Below are 21801 nucleotides of genomic sequence, written 5' to 3'. Positions count from 1 at the left end.
GTCATGTGCCAAAGTAGGATTAGTCTCATCAGACTTTCTACATTTTTAAAGAAAAGTGAGAAATCAGAATATCAACTGTTTAAACTCATAATGTTTAAGACATGGGCGTTAATCCAAGCCTTAAAAATAAGTCATTGTGTAAGCTAAACAGAACACACCTGTGACATTGGTGCCCATAGGGTTCCTGGAGTTTTCTTCAACTACTAGTTGGACCACTGTTAGATGTCAATCCTTAATAACAGCTTCGTAATGATCTTGCTTAGATACTTAAAGAGTATTCTTCCCTATGGGATCCAGGATGGCCTTGAAACCTGAGACCAATCCAAGTACAGTGTAAAGCAAAAGAAATCTGGACAGTAGATTCTTCTGAAGATTTCTCTGCTGAACAAGTTACAGCCAGCAGGAATCAACATGCCCCAGCACCTAAGCTCCAGAGCAGGAAGGGCTGCTTCCCTGATGGTCTTCTGTCCACTCAAGTGCCCCGAGACTGCTGGTGATTTATCAAATGAACTCCTTGCCATTAGGAAGAGCTAATTCATTCTCATCCCCAGGGTGATATTTGTGCATTAATAAGTTTCAGCTCTTGGAATAGTTAAGGACGGGGGAAAAGCCAACGGGCTTGCTGAACATTTAACTGAAAATTTCTCATTTATACCAGTATGGTTCTGAATTTGGCCAACTATTTCTCTGTCCTCTTGTGACATGTTTGTTTCTTGGCATTTTGTTTTCTTTTAAGAAAGAATAATGCTGGGGAAAGGAATTGTCCATTTGTGAACGGAAACCTGCAGTGATGGACTGTGGGCCATGTGACATCATGAAAGGTCCCTTGCCTCCACTGGCATTTGTCACCGCCCCAAATCTTTCATGTCTCTTTGTATCTGCGCCTCTGTCTTTCATGTATTCCCATAAATGATGTGTCAGTGAGTTTTCTCGCAGACATGAAAGACATTGTGTTTTTGATTTATACGTGGGTTTGCTTTTGTATGTCTTACTGTCAGATTTTTACAGTTCTTGGAATTCAAAAGAAGTTTAGCACATCTGTATTGGCTTAGTGGATAATGTTGAAGCTATGATTTCAATGATACTACATAATTTTGCACTGTTCTTAACTACAAACAATTGCACAAGCTATGCCTTTTGAATATATTCATGTGCTCTGCCAAATGTTAGTAGTACAGAGTGCTAATGTTGATTTTGAAAGAATGACCTTTCCTTGTGTGTTTCTTACCAATGACTTGCTTTTCTAAGATGGATGCACTGATAGACTACCCTATCCTACTGCTGTCTTAAGACAGAACTATCCCAAAGGTTTTTATTCTACTTTTCTTTCTCCCTAGGGTACTTTGTTTCATTTAGACTTTACTGTAAGGATAACCAATTAATAGTTAAATGAGTTGAATGAGTCTTTTTATGAACTCTATTCAAATGACACTAAACTTACTGCCTTGTGAATAAGACAAATGAATTCTTTTTTTTTAAAATTTTTTTAATTGAGACAGTCTTAGTCTGTTGCTCAGGCTACAGTACATGACATCAGCAACCTCAAACCCTTGGACTCAAGCGATCCTCCTGCCTCAGCCTCCCAAGTAGCTGGGATACAGGTGCTCAGCACAATGCTGGGCTAATTTTTTCTATTTTTAGTAGAGACAGAGTCTCGTTCTTGATCAGGCTAGTTTCAAACTCCTGAGCTCAACAAATCCTGCTGCCTCAGCTTACCAGAGGGCTCGGATTACTGCCCCTGGCCAACAAATGAATTATTTCTTCATTCACATTTAAAACATGCCTATGGGTAAATGATACTCTTCATAACCCCTGGCTTTATTGCTTCCTACTATACACCTAGGAAAGCATTTTAAAGATGAACTTGCAGATCTCCTGTTCTGGATTCGAGTAGAAATAAGACTTCAGTAGTAATAACATGGCATCATTTTTAAACAAAACAGCAGGAAGATAGAAGGAGTTTTTGTTTTTTTTTTTTTTTTTTTTGAGACAGAACCTCAAGCTGTCCCCCTGGGTAGAGTGCCGTGGCATTACAGCTCACAGCAACCTCCAACCCCTGGGCTCAAGCGAGTCTCCTGCTTCCATCTCCCAAGTAGCTGGGACCACAGGCGCCCGCCACAACGCCCAGTTACCTTTTGGTTGCAGCCGTCATTGTTGTTTTTCGGGTCCGGGCTGGGGATTCGAACCCGCCACCTTAGGTGTACGTGGCTGGCGCCCTAGCCGGTTGAGCTATAGGCGCCGAGCCAGATAGAAGGAGTTTTGAAAGTCATACTCTGAGGAAATAACAGTGAAAGTCCATGAATCCTTGCTGGGAACTGGCCGCTTTAAGAAGTAACTAGGACTGCCCACCTAACAAAGCCTGCCTGGCTTATCTCATTTATGCCTGGTGTAGGTATCATGGACCTACTATGTTCCAGGCATGACAACGGCAGAAATAAATTCTCACTTCCTGCCTTTGAGATACTCAGGATTTAGGGAAATTTGGGAAGCTAGAGGTCAACACACATTATCTAATTCTTAGAATGAAAGATTCTTGGTCTTTTAACAAAGGGCATTCTGATTAATAAAATAGTCTTGGAGTTGTAGTAGCAGAAATGTGTCACTCTGGACAACAAAGACCTTCTGTCTCTTTTCACAATGGACCGTTTGCATAAAAGGCCAGAGTCTTAGTGAACTGGACATCCGTAGCACTGTGTAAACATTCCTTTCCAGTCCCTGCTTCCTGGTCGGGGATCACGGGCACTTCCAAAGGCCTTTATTTTGAACACTATGGGAGCTACAGCCCTCTGCAGTAGTAATTTTTGTAAATTTGCTAATAATGACATTGTACCATGTAATAGGGGCATCATACCGCTTTAATTTTTGCTACTCCTTCCAGAACTGCTTACTACTGCTCCTATGATAAGCGTTTACTAGGCGTATTGGCCATCTGCCAGGCACTGTGTTTCCCTCTGGTTTTATTTTGTTTTCTTTGTTATTTATTTATTTATGTTTGACCAAGTCTCACTCTGTTACCCTAGGTAGAGTGCTGTGGTGTCACAGTTTACAGCAACCTCAAACTCTTGGGCTCAAGTGATTCCCTTGCCTCAGCCTCCCAGGTAGCCGGGACTATAGGCACTTGCCACCCCTGGCTGTTTTTTTCTATTTTTAGTAGAGATGAGGGTCTCACTCTTGCTCAGGTTGGTCTTAAGTTCCTGAACTCAACTGCTTTGGCCACCCAGAGTGCTAGGATTACAGGCATGAGCCACCACGCCCGGCCTGTGTTTTTCTCTTATTTGCTTAATATACATTATTTAATTACAGGGATGAATTGGCAAAGTAGCTAAGAGAGTGGGCTCCCGAGACAAGCTGCTGAGGTTTGGGTTCTGTGTCCCATCCCTCACAAATTGTTCAACATGTCTGTGTCTGGAAGACCTTATGTATAAAATGGAGGTTGTGGAAATACTTGTAATCTGATTAAATCAGATGAAACCTATTAGGGGCTTAGGACACATACTAAATGTTCAAGGAAACTTTGCTGTAACATTTCTGTAATACTGATCACTTCCTATTTCCATAATATTTTCATTTTACTTACTGATCATCATAACTCAAGGAATTGTATTTTCTCATTATTCCAATTTTCCAGATGAGAAAGGGAGATCTATGCTAAACTCTCTAGTCAAAATCTATTAAATTTCTTTCCTTTTCTTTTCTTTTTTCACATAAGTCTTTTTTCATACTTTTGTGTGGTCTGAAAAGGTAGAGCTTCTATTGGTCTTTCGGTTCCTTCAGTCTTCTAGTCACAGACTTGACTGTAACAGCAGAAGTGGTGCTGTAGGTCCAGGCACCACCAGCTACTGTTTCCATGCAGGAACCACAGTGCCCGATCCCCACCTCTCGTCTCTTCATCTTGGTTTTGCCACAGAAGGAGCAAGGGTACTTGGCGTGCTGGCTGATTTCAATCTTCTTCACTGTTTTCTGGAGGGAGTCAAATAGTGGGTCCCATGTTTACTAACGATCCCGACTTTCTTGGTGCGTTTAACCATGTAGCCACAAACCAGTCCCAAGCCCAGGGAGAAAATCTACTAAATTTCTGAGCTGAAATTCAAACACTGATCTGAATCTAAAGTCCCACTGGGGTGGTATGTGGAGGGAAGGGGCTAGGTCTGCACCTGAAATGTTTCCAGAATGCTGCTCAGTGATACACTCACATTCATTCAAACCCCATGTGTGGGAGGTGTGAGATATGAAATGTCAGAATTCAGAAAGTATTCACAGTGAGGCAGGAGCGTTTAAAAGTTGGAAGTTTAAGGTTTTTTCAACTTGATGATTCCTGTAAGGTGGGAGTGGAGTGAGGTAGCAATTGGGATAAACAGACCAGGAGTTTTCTGGAAAGGAAGAGACTTCTCAGTATTCAAAGTTTTCTTGAACCTTGGTCAAAATAACAAGCCATCTAAGAAAACAAACAAACAGAACATTCCATGAGGAGAGAAAGCAACAGACCTGTGGGTATTTGAAGGGGGCAGGTAGATCTTAGTCTGTGCGAAATGTCTACTAGCGGCACATCCTCTCCTTGAGAACGGCTCTCGCAAGGTCTAGAAAGTGTGGGAAGGTGAGCAAACATGGCCATCCTTGTTGTTCAGTGTCCTAGGTTAAGAATGTACACTTAGGGAAGGATCCTTCTGTCTTGCATTTTGAAGAATTCATTAGCTCAGTCGAGGCTTAGTTCCATAGCTGTGTCAGCAACAGAACCAGTGGGCTTGGCTCCAGCCTCTGCTCCTTTGGCCCTGTGGGTGGCACTGAAGGGACCTACAATAAGGGCACCTGTGAGTGGCACACAAAGAGATGTCTTTATCAAGAGCCCCTACAAAGTTTCTACACAGGAGAGGTTCAAGGTCAGTGATCTCGTAGAAGGGGAGTAGGGACTTACCTTGAAGCTCTGTCTGCAAAACAGACCCGCTCATCTCACTTAAAGTTCAGTTTGTTTGGAGTTGATGGCAATTATGGGGAGCTTGATGGAAATTACAGCACCACAACTGCTCAAAAAACATTGAAACTCTGGCTTTGATGCTAGAAATCTCAGCGCTTGCTTTGTGTCAATATGCCTGACAGTGATTGTGTGACTTGCCTGCATCAAAGGGTGGAAGATGAGATAAAGCTGGAGTCCCATTCCAAACAAATTAACAAGAGCAGATGAGATGGTCCTGAGCAACGTTAGCACACTGTGGTCTGAGGAGGTTCTGAAAGTCAGCAAGTTAACACTTCTCAGGTTTAGTGGGGGACCCTCCAGGACACAGTTGTGCACACTGCGTACTTGCCTCAATCTGTTTGTCCTTCTATAAAGGACACCTGAGCCTGGGTAATTTATAACAAAAAGAGGTGTATTGGGGTCATGGTTCTGCCGTCTGTACAAGAAGATTGGCGCTGGCATCTGTGTCTGCGGAGGGCCTTACGCGGCTTCCACTTGTGTCAAAAGGTGAACGGGAGCCAGAGAGGAGGCAAGAGAGAAAAAGGAGGGACGTGCCAGGCTCTGATTTTTAACAATCAGTTCTCATGAGACTAACAGAGCAAGAACTGAGAACTCACTCACGATGATGAGGAAGGTACCAAGCCATTCATGAGGGCTCTGCCCCCCATAACCCAAACATATCCCACTGGGTCCCATCTCCAGCATTGGGGAACAGATTTCCATGTGACATTTGGAGGGGGTTGAACAAATCAAACGACAGCAATTTTGTATTATTATTACAACAATATTTACTAAAAAGTGAAATTATTCCCTGGTTCTCTTAGGGTATAGGAAATCATCTTACCCTCTCCTTCCTTGGAATGCTATGAATTGCGTCTAGAGAAATCTGGCCGGTCACAAATCATGTGTCCCTATCTGCATGGCGTCCACCGCATAATTCATCTGCATTAACTTTCATACTGGCTGCCTATTTCCTCGCACGTATCTGTTATTTCCAGTGTGTGTTTCATATTTCACAGTTGTAAGGACCCGATTTTGGGGTTACTTTGTGCTCTTTCACTGGTTACTGTAGGTTTTAGATATTGAATAATTTAAAAATTGAATAATGGAAGGTATGAGTGACACCAGGTTAACTTGCAGGTTAACTTGGCAGCAAGGTCTCTGTCCAAAATTATAAAAAGGATTTTTTTATCATTTCGAATCTTAGTGACCTCTGGGCGTAAAATTTAATGAGAATTTGTTTCCTTGTCTAGTAGCAACTTTCTTTGCATAAAATCTGGATTAAGTGCCAAGAGGGGATTTAGACCAGGGGAGTGGGGCGGGATTATTCATTTTTCTCTATTTTATGTCCTGATCTTACTTCTTGATATTACATTCACTGCCTTCAAGGTTTTAGTATGGAGAAGTTGCAAGCAGCTATTATCTTCAAATTATGAAGATCTTTGATTTTATTCAAGTCAAAAGTTAAAACTGAAAGCATCATCTATAAAATTTACTCCTCTGGAGATCTAAAATCACCCCTTATATCTCATTATTTTCACTGATTTTAATATCAACACTCAATTAAACTCTGTGTATCTCAAAGCAAGGCCAGGTTCTGATTGGTTTTCTCCATTAAGTAGTTGTATACAGCTCAAGAAAAATGCTAAACACTATACAGCTTTTTGGTAACAGATATTATCCCTGGGATTTAGGAAGTATTTTCTGAAGAATATAGACTTAGATGAATAATGAAAACTATTTCCACAAAACAAGGAAGAGCAAATTAAGTTGCATTTTTTCAAAAAAGAAAATGTAACAATTATTGTAAAAATGTATTTGCCTTGGTAGTGTCATTTTTAGCCATGAGAGTTTGATCAGCTTTTCCGTCGATGATTAATTCTAAAATGATGTGTCTTTCCTATAAAACCATGCCTTCACTTTAGATCACAGCTGGTAGTTTATTCAATTCATCCTTGTTGTCATTATCACATTTTCTGTTTATTTTTGCTCCAAATGTGTTTTGCCCCAACACATATTTGATAGATATGATTTTTTTGGCATAAAAAAGCAGTAGATTTCTTAAGCTCTATATAACATTTATATCAAACTCTGGGTAAAATAATTTGGAATAATAATGTATAGCATTTTAGAAGTTATAGTGGTCACAGGGAAAAATATATATGGAAATATTGATAGCTTGGGCTCTTTCTACCTTTTTGGAACGGATTCCATAGTTCACTTAAGAAAAGTTTCTTTTTTACATCACAATTATTACATATGTCTACCTTGGAAATAACTATACCTTGAAAATTGTAGGAATAATGTCCTTTGAGGCAGCTCTAAATCTTACGGTTTTATTAGCATACAGAAAACAACTAAAAGCAATCTTTGGAATTATCCAAATTTGGGTTCAAATCCTGTTTCATGTGTTAGGAGTTAGGTTTAGGAATCAATTTACTCCATCCCCTTCCAAAGTTCTAGAGATTAGGGTATAAATACAAAGACCTGATTCAGATGGTGGCCAAAATAGTAGCTTAACTTAGACTCTTCCAGTGGGGAGAAATGTGAAAGGCTGTTATGTGGGTCTTTGTACTTTGTCGTTGTTGTCATTACTTCAAATTGGTAGTTAGAGCTGATAGCTAACTATGGTGGTCAGCCCAGTATGTTACTTAACAGAAGACAGAAATGAAAAATTAAAGCCAAAGTCCTTCCTCAGAAAATTCCCAGGAGTAGAAAGAAGAAATCCAATTTTCCCAACTGTAAGCTCAGCTGCCCAGGTGGTACACAGAAAGTTTTTCAGGCAGGGGATGTTTTTAGCCTGTGGAATGTGTATTGTTTTTTTTTTTTGGCCAGGGCTGGGTTTGAACCCGCCACCTCCAGCATATGGGACCAGCACCCTACTCCTTTGAGCTACAGGTGCCTCCTGGAATGTGTATTATTTTCTCTGTATAGAATTTCCTCATAGTTAAGGGATGAGTTGAACTTAGTCATTTGCACGGGCTGGCACAGCCATGGTTCTAACTAGAAATGGGAGAAGGGAGAAGCACTTTGAATGAGACGGAGTTTTACAGATAGAAAGTGACATGAAGCCCATGGAAGGACAGGACGCCACCCAGGCGTGGGAAAGAGGAAGTTGGCGACATCGTGTAGAAAAACTGTGTTAGAAGAAAAAAATGAAAGCATTTCATGCTAATGTCTCCCTGAGGGGAGGATTTTTGGTAAACCAGGTACACCTGGATTAGAGGACTCTGTAGGGCTTCCTGTGTTATTTTCCCTGAATTTAAACCCTGGTATTTAATAATTATTTCTAGGCAGAGAGGATAGAAGGCAGATGACACAGACCTGATTGGCATATTTACCGCCTGGACCCCAGAAGCACTATCACTGACAAGTTCCAGGTGTAGAAATGGAGTCAGGAAAAGCAGGAGTCCCGCCTTGCATGTGAAGTTTCCACTGCACCATGCTGATTAGACAGTTACCAACTGTTCCAGTGAATCTAGCCCCAGATTTGGTGGATCAATGCAATGTTTTATTTTGCTTACAATATTTTGGGCCCAGAAGGCAGAGAGAGCAGTTCTTGCTAGGAATTTATAATTCAGTTGCAGTTTAGAGGTTGGCTGGAGCTGCAGGTAAGTGAAGGTTCACCTGGGCCTGTGTTCTATATGGCGCCCTCTCCTGGTCAGCAAATGATATGTGAGCCCCTACATATGACTCTCCATGACTGGGGCCATTGAACTTCAAACATAAATGCTGGCTTTTTTAGAGCAAGCATTTTAAAGGAACTAGGGCAAGTGGAATGCTTTCTTTACCCTCACCTCAGAATGATATGTTTCAAGCCAATCACGAAGGCCAGCCTGGATTCAAGGTGGGGGGCATAGATTTCACCTCTTAATGGGAAGTTGTCAAAGAGTTTGTGGACACTTTTTAAACCTATCACATATCAAAAGCTAGAACTATGGCCCTGGTGCCTTCAACATACCTCATAAATTTCCTTTTCTAAGGATGGGATTAGGGGAGGGGTTAGTAGGAAGAAGAAAGTATGACTGTAAAATACTACTTGTGTGAACTTAGGCAAGCCAACTTACCTCACTGACTTTCATTTTCTCTTACCAAAATGAAAGAAATTTTTTTTATTTCATTGTGTTTTTGTGAATTCAGTTTTTTTTTTTTTGGCCTGGGCTGGGTTTGAACCTGCCACCTCCTGCATATGGGTCCGGAGCCCTACTCCTTTGAGCCACAGGCACTGCCCCTGTTTTTGTGAATTCAAATGAGATAAATAGTCTCTGATATTCAGTTGCCATTACTGGTTATTGTGAATAAATGATACATAGTTATTAAAGTTAATCTGAAGGATTGATATTTCTAAACTCATGGGAAAAAATCATGTAACGTTTTCTACAAAGACTGTCCTTGTGTCTAACCCATGTACCCCCCCCACCAAAAAAAAATTCTCACAAGATAAAATAAAAATGATTTGTGTATTGGAAGGTTTCATTTCTGAGAGTGGAAGCAAGCTGCCAAAAATGTGTAATTTCGAAGGGACATCAACTTATATAGAAAGCTGGGGATACAGAGCTGAGAAGGCTGATATTTTTATACTAAGCTGTGGAAATCGGGAAATGTGTGATACAGTTATCTGACAAATGGATTCAGAGAAGCCACGGAGAGAGGAAAAGAAAATCACAGTAAACACTGATGAATGTGGGTGAGATTATTGTGTGTGAGGGAAGCACCGTAGTTCTTCCATTTAGTACGTGTGCTGGGTTTGAAGCACTCTTATGAAAAGTCATCTTTCATGTTAAGGGGAGATCATGGATTTGGGACATTTGTATTCAGTCATCATATCTCTAGCTATTAAAAATCACACGTGTTGAAACGTGGTTTTGATAGGTGCTGACTATGAAGTCCCATGGTAGCCGTATTTTGCAGGGTGGCAGGATTTGACAGAATATAAGATGAAAGTTTTACAATCCTAAATAACATGTATATAAATAATCTTACTAGAGATGAATAAAGGAAATTCTTGTATCAATTAATTACTTTAACATTTTCATTATTTTTTGTGCTTTACCATACAGTTGCTGCTGTTATTTAAGGAAATATAGTTTTACAAACATGTATAGCAATGCCAAGAAATATCAGGGGAAATCACTTATTCTTTAAAAGCTTCAGGGCTTACATTTGTTGCAGCAGTTTTTTTGTTTTATTTTTATCATTACCTTGTGCTTTATCACATTATTCACGGACTCTATTGTCTTTCTCCGACTTTTAGGTGTAATTAGATATAATTACAATGTACAATTTTTCTTGTTTTTATTCCTATCATTATGCAGTTTTTTGTTTTTGTTTTTGCATGGACATCATGGCCTTTTCCAAAGTCTTAGATTAGTAATAGATACGTTTCTAATTCATAAATGTAGGTTTTCTTTCTCTTTCCTTTTGGCCTTTCCCCGCTTAGAAATATTTCAGGAATATGAGCTCAGTTATTTACAGGATACTATGTATCGATTCTGTGGAAACAGGAAGATGAATTTGACATCCTCTGCCCTCAGTAGTAGTGTGTACAGTAAGCTAGTGTATTAAAGACAGCATTTCCAATGGCAAAAAGCCTAACGCAAAAGAAAATTTTAGGTTTTATAACTACAAATGTTATGGAGTTGCTCACACTGTGAAAAAAATAGTTCAAGATCAGGGAAGAGTTTATGTTCCAATCATTCAAATGAGCAATCGACTCCTTTTGTAGTGTAAGTTTCAAAGATGATCACAAAGACAACTTCTTGACATGTAGTCCCAACTATTCATCCTGTCATTCATTCAGCCCTGCCTTCAGCCCAGTACTTACTGAACTCTTGTGACTGCCAGGTATTTGGTGCTGGGAATAATAGAGGTGAATAAGACACAGTTCTGCCCTTCTGGGAGTTACCGTCTAATCTAGAGAGATGGCTGACAGCCCAATCAATGGAGAGATAATGAAGTGTCAGCTGGTGATATTTTCTGTTAAAAAAGTAAAGCTGTAATATGGGCTAGTTTGAAGAAGATGATCAAGGAAGGCTTTTCGAAAGCACTGCCTTTGGACCAGAGATTTGAATGAAGTGTAGCTCTGAGGATCTCTGAGGAGCTGTTCGGTGAAGTGTCCAGCAAGTACCGTAATCCTCGGGAAACGTGACCTTGGAAGTGTTCTGAACAGCAAGGAGGTGGGGAGTAAATTAAGCACCTTATGAAGTTTGCCCATTTTTCGGTCACGTTGGCATCACTGAGTATGCAAAACCTAGAATTTGGTCAATAGACTTTTGATGACCAAAATGAATTTACCCCTTCTCTGCCCACATCATTGTGCCCCTTGAAAGCAGCTAGTTTGTCCTACCCAGGCCAAAGGAGAGTTCCTTATGCAAGAACCTGAATCAATAAGTTTTCAAGTAGCTGTCTTTTCCCACAAGTACTGAAGCTCTTTAACTCCACAGAGATACTTATCCATTGGGAACATTCAAACCCAAATACCATGCTGTTTAAAATGAAAAGACGCTATTGGTGATATCAACGTCATCCTACATCTCACTAGAATAACAAATTAAACCAAATAATGATTGCACCAGGTGATAAGTATCACCAAACATAATCATTTTCCCTTTAGCTCTGTGTTATCTTCTTTAATCTTACTCAGAACCCACGTCCTCTCGACCTTTATTGTTTTGCTAGTAAGTCTCATTAATATTTGCCTGGAGCTAATTTTAGTATCTTCACATACTTCTCTGTCTGTTCATGCTCTTACTTGCCATGTGCAAGGACAAAATTTAAATATGTCATGGAATTATCAGAACCATGAGTTTTGAAGTCAAGATTATGTTTCCTGTCATAATGGCTTCTTTCAAAGAACAAAATATACATCTTTAATATGAATGCCTCTTATTTTTGAATTATAATATCCCCGCCTTTGTTTAAATCAGAAGTGGATGGTACGGGGATATGCATGTGTTGAATTTATTAATATTTTCCTACTGGATGTGTTTCCTAATTCTTCCAATCTACTCTCCTGCACGGTGATTTTTCATACTGTATGCAGAGAATTCTTTCTGACATACAAATCTGTTTATACCATCCTCTCTCTTAAAATGTGCCGCTGACTTTCTCTTCTTTGTATAAAGATGAGCTCTTTCATGGCCTGCAAAGCCTCAACAAAGTGGCCCTCTGACTTGCAGGTTCAACCCTGTCCAAATCCCTCCCCCGCTTACCACCTTCCATTTGCTAACTTTGTTTTCCTCTCTCATCATCTCCGTATCCCTCTGAAAACAGGGCATTACACAGGCTCATCTGTCAGGTCCGTCCATTACTTTTTTTCTTTCTTGGCTAACTCTCCTGTATATTCTCCTGGGTCTCAACTCTGTGATCCTGAGAGTTTGCATCCCTGAGGAAATGGATCGTTAAAGAGCAAACGGAGTAACTCATGCAATTTGTGGTCACTCTAAAACATCACACACCTACACATTTGAGGTAATGTTCAGAAATCTTACTATCTCAAAAGAAACGTATGTAGCTAAGTTAAAATAGGCTCAAATTAGAACATTCAAATCTATGAAGCTGACTGAGCTGTCTTTAGATAAGCAGAAGAAATATGCCCACTAGTCAGATTAGCTAAATGAGGAAAAAACTACTTTTCAGGGTCATTTACCTACAATATTCTAAGCACAGATGCTGCACCTGGTGCAATCATTGTTTGGTTTAATTTTTTATTCTAGTGAGATGTAAGATGACATTGATATCATGGATAGCTTCTTTTCCTTGTAAGCAGCTTGTTATTTGTGTTTGAATGTTCCCGATGTGATGCCAAAGTGTCAACAGTATAATTTTTCTATTTTCAGGATAATCTGAGTTATACGCAATTGGAAAGGTTCTTCCTACAATTTTTGAAGTCTACGGTGTGTCGGCCCAAATCAAGGAACAGTTTCCTCTGTTTCTTTTATTTATACGATGATTTACCCAGTTGCTAATGTGCAAGAAATAATATTGATGGTTAATGGACTCTTCATGCTTCTATAAATACTGCTGTGATTTGGGGAGCATCTTCCTTTCTCATTCTGATAGGCTCATACAACTTATCTTCAGTATTCTATGAGATGGGAAACAAGATCTGCCTTTACTACCTAAGCAGTTTAGGTGGTAAGTTCTGTTAGCGTGAGTCCCAGTCTGGCCCTGCTCACTGTTATATTTTCAGAGACAAGCATGGCGCTGGCATCCAGTAGGCGTTTATTCTTGCAGCAGCCTGTGCCTTAGGATTCTATCACCTGTTTACCAATGATGAATCTGCGGGGAGCGCAGTGAGTGCTCAGGTTTACACAGCCGCTGAGTGGTGGGGACCAGGCTCTTAATGACTTTATCTAGCATCTTGCTAGGTCTAAGTATTTCTTCATATTAAGAGAATTTATGTATTTAAACTATCTATTTACTGGTCAAATTTTCATTGTCATGTTGAGAAAATAAATTAATTGGCAGGATAGAAATAAATAGTCTAATTTTATGAGCGCTTTTAACTTACCATTATTTTCTTACTTCTGTGGGTGTGTATCCATGGAAAGAGTGGGTATAGGTTTGTCACATCTCTGTAGAAAAAAATTACATCTTATGAATTGTTTTAGTTGCTATCTAGAATGATGCAATTCTCATCAATACTAAAATATTTACAGGCAGGGAACAGAAGACACATATGAATCAGGAGCTTTGCCTTTTTCCAGGAGTTGAGTTTAACTTTTTATGTATTTATGAGAATGTTGAATGGGGAAATCAACAAACTTGCTATTATTCATAATGAAAACATCTTTATTTACTGACATTGAAAAAAAAAGGCATATCATAACCTAAATATTTGTATCCTCCTATTAAGTTGAAATTAAAAAAAGAAAGAAAAAGGCTACTATTATAATTCAAAGCATAGTTCTTAGTCTGAGCAGAACAATTGTGTAAGGATAGATTTACCTAAAGGGAAACTTGTGTAAGATTTAAACATCATTAGCCATCATAATTCAATATATTATTAACTGAACATATGTGTCAAGCAATTTGCTAAGTACTTTACATTTTATCTTATTTAATCCTTAAAACTCTTTTAAAAGATGAAAAAACTGAGAATTTGAATGTTTAAGAAAATAATTTATGTTTTAAAAACTAATAATCAGAAGAGTTAGGATTAAAGGCCTGTCCAAATCCAAAGTCTAAATCCATCCTTCCTTCCCTTCCTTCCCTCCCTCCCTCCGTCCCTTTCTTTCTCTTTTTCTTTCTTTCCAGACAGAGTCTTGCTCTGTCCTCTAGACTGAGGTGCAGTAGAACCATCGTAGCTCCCTGGGACTCTTGGGCTCAAGCAATCTTCCCAACTCAAGGAGGCAGGTGGTTGGGACTACAGGCATGAGCCCACTACTTAGCTAATGATGATGATGATTATTTTTATAGAGATGGGGGTCTCACTATGTTGACCAGGCTGGTTTTGAATTCCTGGGCTCGAACAATCCTCCCATCTTGGCCTCCCAAAGTGCTGGAATTATAGGCACGAGCAAGTGCACTCAGCCATATTGTTTTTAAAATTATCTTAAAATAAATATTATATACTCATTACCATGGTTACTTTTATAATATATTTTCCCCATTTATCTTTACTGTTCAGATAAAGATCATCATGTGTTTTTTGTTTTTGTTTTTGGTTTTTGCAGTTTTTGGCCGGGGCTGGGTTTGAACCCACCTCCGGCATATAGGGCCAGCACCCTATGCTTATTATGTGTTTTTAATTTACTACTGTGTAAATTACATATTATATATGTATATACGTGTGTGTGTATATGTATCTAGTGTATATATATACACATTAGAGGTAGCTAGTACAGTACTCAGAAAGAATCTCACTCTACTCCTTTGAGCCACAGGCGTTGCCCACATCATGTGTTTTTAATTTGCCACTGTGTAAATTTTATATATATATATACATCAGAGGTAGCTAATACAGTACACAGAAAGAATCTCCTTGAGCTCTGAAGGCTCATCTTGTTAAAACACAGATTATCATAATCTTCTTTCACAGACTTTTTGTGGGTTTAGGGGTGGAGAAGGGCAGAGTTTAGCCAGCTTGGAAAGAAATTGGTGTTTTATTAAGTGGTTGTGTCGTAGCTATTGGAATCCAGTGACTCAATTGCCTTTGGCCAGGCGGTTTCATTAAGAGACAAGAACAAGAAGAAATTCCCAAGAAGCACCCCATGGTAAGAACAGCTGTGACAACTGTTCCGTGGCATCACGGTGTGGTGGTCCTAAGTATGGACTCTGAGCCAGACGGTCAGGGTTCATTTTCAGAGTATTTCACTTATAAGCTGGTGATTTGTGAAAATGACTTACTTGCACTCGTGTGATCCTATCTGAAAGCTGGAGATAATATTAGTACCTACTTCATCAAATTATTATTAGTAAAGTTAACGAATTATTTACAAAGTTCTCAGAACAGGGCCTGCTACATAGCATGTGTTATACGGTGTTACATATGTGTTCATTCCAGGAACGCCTTTATAATATACACTAAATGTTTATCAATCTTTAAAAATACACTGTCCATCTGCAGGGAAACCGAAAGGTATTACTTGATAAAATGTTGAGGTGTTCTCAGTTCTAGAATTAATTGATACTATTTATCATTCTAGGATTCTGGGATTATCAAGGCATTCTGGGTGAAATTTACATTTCAGAAAGCAGAATAAAGAACCAGGAGTAACTCCTACACAGACTGTGAAACCAAAATCTAATATTCTCTGTGTACACAAATAATACTGATACACTTCATTTGACTGGTGGCAGAACAGGACATCAAATCTCGTGTAATTTCTCATTCTCTGCTTTACTATACTCATTTCTCCTTACTTTTATCTTTTCAGGGTGACAAGTGCTTGTATTTTAAACTGTAATCATCATATTTATGATTTGTATCTTTTACTTTATACATGAAAACTGCAAAAAGGTGGCATTCAGAACTTACATGTTCTTTTTATATTAGGAACGCAAAGAAAATAACTATCTTCTTTATGTGACTTTTCTTCTGGGTTCAGTTTGCTTATTTTGCCTTCTGCCTATTTTTGGCATGACATTTGAAATTAACACTGGAAAGAGAATTAACTCGGAAATCAGTAAAGTAAGCCTGTGTCACGCTCCTTTATTACCAGATACAAACATTTCGCTTTGCTTTCTTACCATCTCTCTTTTCTTTAACAAGGAGTTTTTACAGTTGCAGTTCACGGATTTTACATCTGTGCCTGTAATAGAATCATAAAATTCAGTTAGCGTTTGGGTGTTTGTGTTTGTTTCGCTAGGCGGGGACGTGGGAATTTGTGTCTGTGTGTGTGTGGGTGCACGCTTGTGAGATGGAAGGAAGAGAAGTTGCCCAGTACTTCCTCAACTCATGACTGAAACTCTTGTTCCAGTTCAAGAAAGAAATGAAAAGCTCTTCAAAATATGATACTGAATACCTTATTCATCTGCTTTATGGAAATTAGAAGAGCCAGCAAATTAAAATTACAGGAAGATCCGAAACAGACTTATTTTCCTTAACAGCAATGTATTTGACCACTTTGACCACTGCCTTTTGCGATTTTAATGTTTTTAAACATTCTCTTTGGCGATGGCTTTTCTTATGCCCCATAGAAGATCCCACTGAAATCATCTGCTAGATGTCACAATTCTTCCCATAATTCCCACTGCGCTAAGTGGCAACTAATCTGGGAACTGTCATGTTTGGAATATACCGTGATGCCACGAGTTAATTTCATCCCTGTCATGAGCTCTTGCATGGGGTCCCGGGGGGACTTGTGGTGTGTCACAGCACGGCAAGCATTCGTTAGCTCCTCTCAAAGCAATGACCCATGGCCAAGAGATCTTGTTGCAACATATGGCAGCATCCGTCACCAGGTTTCATGATTGGCATAAAATTAACCTATTTTCTTCTTTGATTTGTTGCCTTTTTTGCATTGTCCCTGAGAAAAACGAGTAGAAATTGCATTTGGAAGCAATCTACTCTAACTTTTAAGAAGCGTAGTATTAGATTTTCATACTGGGCATAATGAACATGGTGCCTCTGAGGAAGAACAGAAGCTACCAGTCAGTAAAAGTTATCTTGTGGGAATCATTAAATAGAAGTCTGGAAGTCTCTCATAGTAAGGAATGTTTTAGAACAGGCAGTCCTCAAGTCACAAACATCGACTAATGTACACCTCACAACTCACACTTAAGAACAGAACCTATTATAGGCAATGGGTAAATGTACCTGTTCTTACTTACATACAAATTCAACTTAAGAACAAACCTACAATACCTGTCTTGTTTGTAATCCAGGGGCTTCCTGTGTTTGATCTCTCTGAAGGCAAAGGACAGAGCAAGAAATGACATTATTTTGAGACTTCTTGTGAAAGAAAAATCCAGGAGGCGTGGGATTCGGATATGAGTTCATCCTTGCCTTTTAAATGATTTCAAACAACCCTGAGATTCCTCTGATTTCTGTATACATTTCTTTTTTTTTTTTAATTGCAGTTTTTTGCCGGGGCCAGGTTTGAATCCACCACCTCTGGCATTTGGGGCTGGCGCCCTACTTCTTGAGCCACAGGTGCCGCCCTCTGTATACATTTCTCATGCTTAAATGTTAGAATTCTAATGGGGACACACCAAAAGGGACCTGTAGAACAACCATATTCAGAATGATGACAGATATCTTAGGAAAATATACTAATGAGGGTTAGCCTTTAAATCCCCAGCCATTTAGCAATTTTTCTTTTAAAAAAAAAAAGAGCAGAGATGAAAATAGTTAACCATTTATCTATGGTTTTCAATTTCAGTGAAACGGTGAAAAAAAAAAGGTCAAATGATTTCTCAGTTGAGAACGTAGTTGGTTCCTTGCACCCCTGTACTGTTTGGGGGGATCATGTTATATATCTTTTAACATATCCTTAGCGTTCTAAAATATTTATTTTAATAAGAAGTTGCTATTTTTTATACCCAGTCTCTCTTCCTGGTAAGTTATATGCTTAGATTCTGTGAAAATCTATTCAAATTCAGTGAAGAACAAAGATAAATTTAGTAGCTGTTTCCCTTTTACTCGCTACCACTCCCAGAGGATAAATGGTGTTGTTCTTCTATAGTCTGGACTGGTTGCTCTGAACTCTGGAGTAATCCATTTTTCCTGGCGTTTCTTAAATGGTCTTTATTATTCAGCGAATTTCCTCTGAAAGTATAAACATTAGTCCTGTTCTACAGTTTTAGAAATTGATGGCTGCTGTTCGTGAAGGATAGTAGAGTTGGGATGATTGAAGGCCTGTAGCAAAAACAGCTGAATTAAAACAATGGAGAGGAGGGAAGAGAGACCAGAGACAATAACAGAGGTGGGCAGCACTGCGAGGTGATCCCAAGTAGGGACTGGGGACTTCAAGGCTGCTTACACTTGATTAATAGATGCTATAAAAATGAAATGCTGAGCCAAGAAAAAAAAATTGCACTTGAGAAGTCACTTGAAAATGTGTTAATGCCTTTACTTGGCAAGCATTTTTTCTCACCCTGAGAATATAAGCATTGCATGAAAATATAGATCTTTTTTTCCTGTTGAATAATATGTGTGTGTGTGTGTGTGTGTGTGTGTGTGTGTGTATACTGCTGATTATGGTTATGTGGGGATGAGATCAGATTTCCGCTAGCCAGAAAGGAAACCAAAAAAGAAGGAAAAAAAGAAAGTAAGTAAAGACTCTAGAAATATAAGAGATACTTTCTTACATCTCTGTTTTGGGGGTCTGGCTCTTCAGGTAAAGTCAGGATCAGGATCAAATTTAAAAGTAAAACACATGTTTAAAAATGTTCTTGATAAACAAAAGACATTTCTTTTAATGGCAGCAATTGTGATAGCAATTTTGTCCCTACCAGAATGGAGGATGTTGTATGCATTTTTCAGGAGATTGTGGTGCTGACATGAGTATTAAACCGCTTTCCAACAAAATATGCGAATACAACTGAAAATCAGTCTTTTTCTTAAAAGAGAAGAAAACAATCTCTGGCAAATTATTTATTACTAACAGTCAGCTGAGGACCTACCAAATAATTTACATAAGATTAAAGTGATAAAACATTTTTATTGCTGGTAAAATTGAATCCAAAACTCCTTCTGGTAATTTTACTATATTGAGTAGGATCTGAGAAAGACAGTCGGACCTTGTTTAGAGGGAAGTGTCCAAGAATGGTCCCAGACGCAGGAGTCAGAGCTTCCACCACTGTAAGCTATCGCCTTGGCCATCACCAACTAAGTAACCCTTTCTATGAGAAGGGGTGAGTAAAGGGTAAAGAGATGAACCAGGAGAATTTTTGTTTGTTTTAGTTGTGTCATTAGTTTAGTAAAATACTCTTATGGGAAAATAAAAGAAAATAAAATAACCTTTCTTTCCTGATTTTAGGAGTTTACTGACAGTAAGGGCTCCTGTCAACACACACATGCATGCACACATGTACAAATAGGATGTGTGTGTGTATTTTTACCTATAGTTCCATCACCCAGGCTAGAGTGGAGTGGTATAATCATAGCTTACTGCAACTTTCAACTTCTGAGCTCAAGCAATTTTCCCATTTCAGCTTCCTGATTATTTAGGACTACAGGCAGATGCCATCATGCCTGGCTAATTTTTAATTTTTTTTAATTGGCTCTTACTTTGTTGCCCGGGCTGGTCTCAAACTCAGTAGAGATCTTACCAGAGCAAAGACTGACCTCCCAGAGCAAAAAGGAATACTGCCAACAGACAACAATTGGACATACATGGCAGCTCAGCTTCTCCCCAAGTCTCTATCTGGCCTGCTGGCCTATCTTACAGACTTAGTAAATCTCCACAATTGCGTGACCCAATTCCTCAGTGTAAATCTCACCCTGTCTGTTTCTCTCTAACCATATAGGCATATTTTCTTGGCTCTGTTTCTCTGGAGAAGTCCTGCTAACACAGATCTGTTCCTCTTTGGTATAGTGGCTCTGTGACTTGCTGTTAAGCTATTCCACTGTTCTCCGGAAGCTTGTGGAAACCTCTGGATCCCTTCACGTCTTATATTTCCTGTTGCTTTTCTACCTAGTTGTTTAATCTGCCATTGGAAGTGAGATGTTGAAATCTATTAGTGTTGAGTTGTCTGTCTCTCTTCAACTCTGTCAGGTTTTCCTTCTATATTTTGGTGCTAATGTTAGCATATGTGTGTTTATAATTGTTATATTTCTTGATGGGTTGTCATTATAAAATATTCATCTTTGTCTCTCGTAACAATTTTTGTCTTAACCTCTATTTTGTCTAATGTTAATATAGCTGCCCCAGGTCTGTCTACACATTTTTCTTATTATTTTATGCTTTCAACCTATAATATTTTTGAATCTTAAGGTTATCTCTTTTAGATAGCTCATAATTGTATCATTACTAAAACCTATTCTCCCAATCTCTGCTTTTAATTATAATGTTTAATCCATTCACATTTAATGCAATTGCTAGGTAGAATTGATATCTGGCATTTTGCAATTTTTTCCTCTATGTCTATGTTTCTTAGTCTTCCATTACTACCTTTTGTGTTAAATTAACATTTCCAGTTGTATAATTTTATTTCCCTTGTTTCTTTTACTGTATTTTAAAAATTATTTTCTTAGTAGCTGCCCAGGGGAATGCAATTAGTATTTTACTAAAATACTCTAGAACAAAAGAATACTAACTTCATTTAAAAGTACATAGAAACTTTGTTTCAATACATTTTTGTTACTTGCTCCCTCCTTTGCTTGTATTGTCAGACAAATTATGCTTTTAAATCCATCAACGCAGTATCACAATTATTGCTCTAGGTGGTTGTCTTTTAATCAGGAAAAGAAAACAGTTACACAAATGCATTTGTCCTATCTTTTTTAGTTTTCTTTACTGTGGTTTTTATTTCTTTGTGTAGGTTCATATTAATATCTAGCATTCTATTATTTCAGCTTAAAAGATTCACCTTAATCTGTAATTTTTCTTGTGGGACAGGTCTACTACCAGGAAATTCTCCTATTTTCTGTTTACCCAAGAATGTCTTAATTTTTTCACAATTTTTGAAGAAGAGTTTTGCTGGACATAGAATTCTTGATTGACTGGTTGGCTGTCGTCTTTTTTCATTCAGCACTTTGAGTAAGTCCTCCCACTGAAAAATGTGGACAGCTTCACACCTTTGCGTGTGATCTTTGTACAAGGTCCATGGTAATCTCTGTATCATTCCAATTTGGGTATTGTATAACTTGCCAAAGCAAGGATTCTGGAACCCTCCATACTGAAATAGAAATGAGGACAATTTGGGGAAAGATACTATGTTACTTCTCTCTAAGCCCTGTCCTTACCATTTCTAATCTCTCTTCTGGATCATGTAGAATGCAGTGTCTCTCCAAGGAAATAAAATATTTGTGTTCAAGCATCTGGTGATTTTCTAACATCCTCTGCTCAAGCTGTTTCCCTAGAGTCCAGTTTTCTACCTCACCACACAGAGAACCATTCTATCCACAGGGAATGAACAGGTCATCCATTTCTCACTTAACACGATGATTGTCGTACCTTTCATTTGAGAAAGACATTAATACATTTGTTTGATTAAGTATATAACTAAAAATCAGTGATCAGCTTCCAATTATAGCTACTGTCCTCACAAATATCATCAGCATTTAATACCAAAATTACCATGCAGATTTCACCTAATATTTCCATATATCTTTTCACGCAATCCACTATTTTGTTATTAAACAGAAGCAATTCTATGGAGACATGATTAGATGATAGGAAGAGCATAAGTTTCCCGACATTAGAATCCTATGTAACTGATTTCAGTCCTGCACAGACTGT

The 21801-nt window shown here is 38.6% G+C and overlaps 1 protein-coding gene, 1 non-coding gene and 1 pseudogene across 4 annotated transcripts in view; 1 reads left to right on the top strand and 2 right to left on the bottom strand.

Moving 5' to 3' along the window:
- The window catches only part of CHL1 (cell adhesion molecule L1 like), a 201800-nt gene that overhangs the window by 66308 nt on the left and 113691 nt on the right, over window positions 1–21801 (top strand). The window lies entirely within an intron of this gene.
- Window positions 3751–4028, bottom strand: LOC100940689 (annotated as a pseudogene).
- On the bottom strand, window positions 21116–21219 carry LOC111723795. The gene has a single exon (XR_002772263.1). It is a non-coding gene; the product is annotated as a U6 spliceosomal RNA (small nuclear RNA).

Source organism: Otolemur garnettii, unplaced genomic scaffold, assembly GCF_000181295.1.
Source record: "Otolemur garnettii isolate 467f Iridium unplaced genomic scaffold, OtoGar3 scaffold00015, whole genome shotgun sequence".
NCBI classification, from domain to species: domain Eukaryota; kingdom Metazoa; phylum Chordata; class Mammalia; order Primates; family Galagidae; genus Otolemur; species Otolemur garnettii.
Note: the sequence above shows the minus strand (reverse complement) of the source record. Positions and strands in the feature narration are given on the sequence as shown.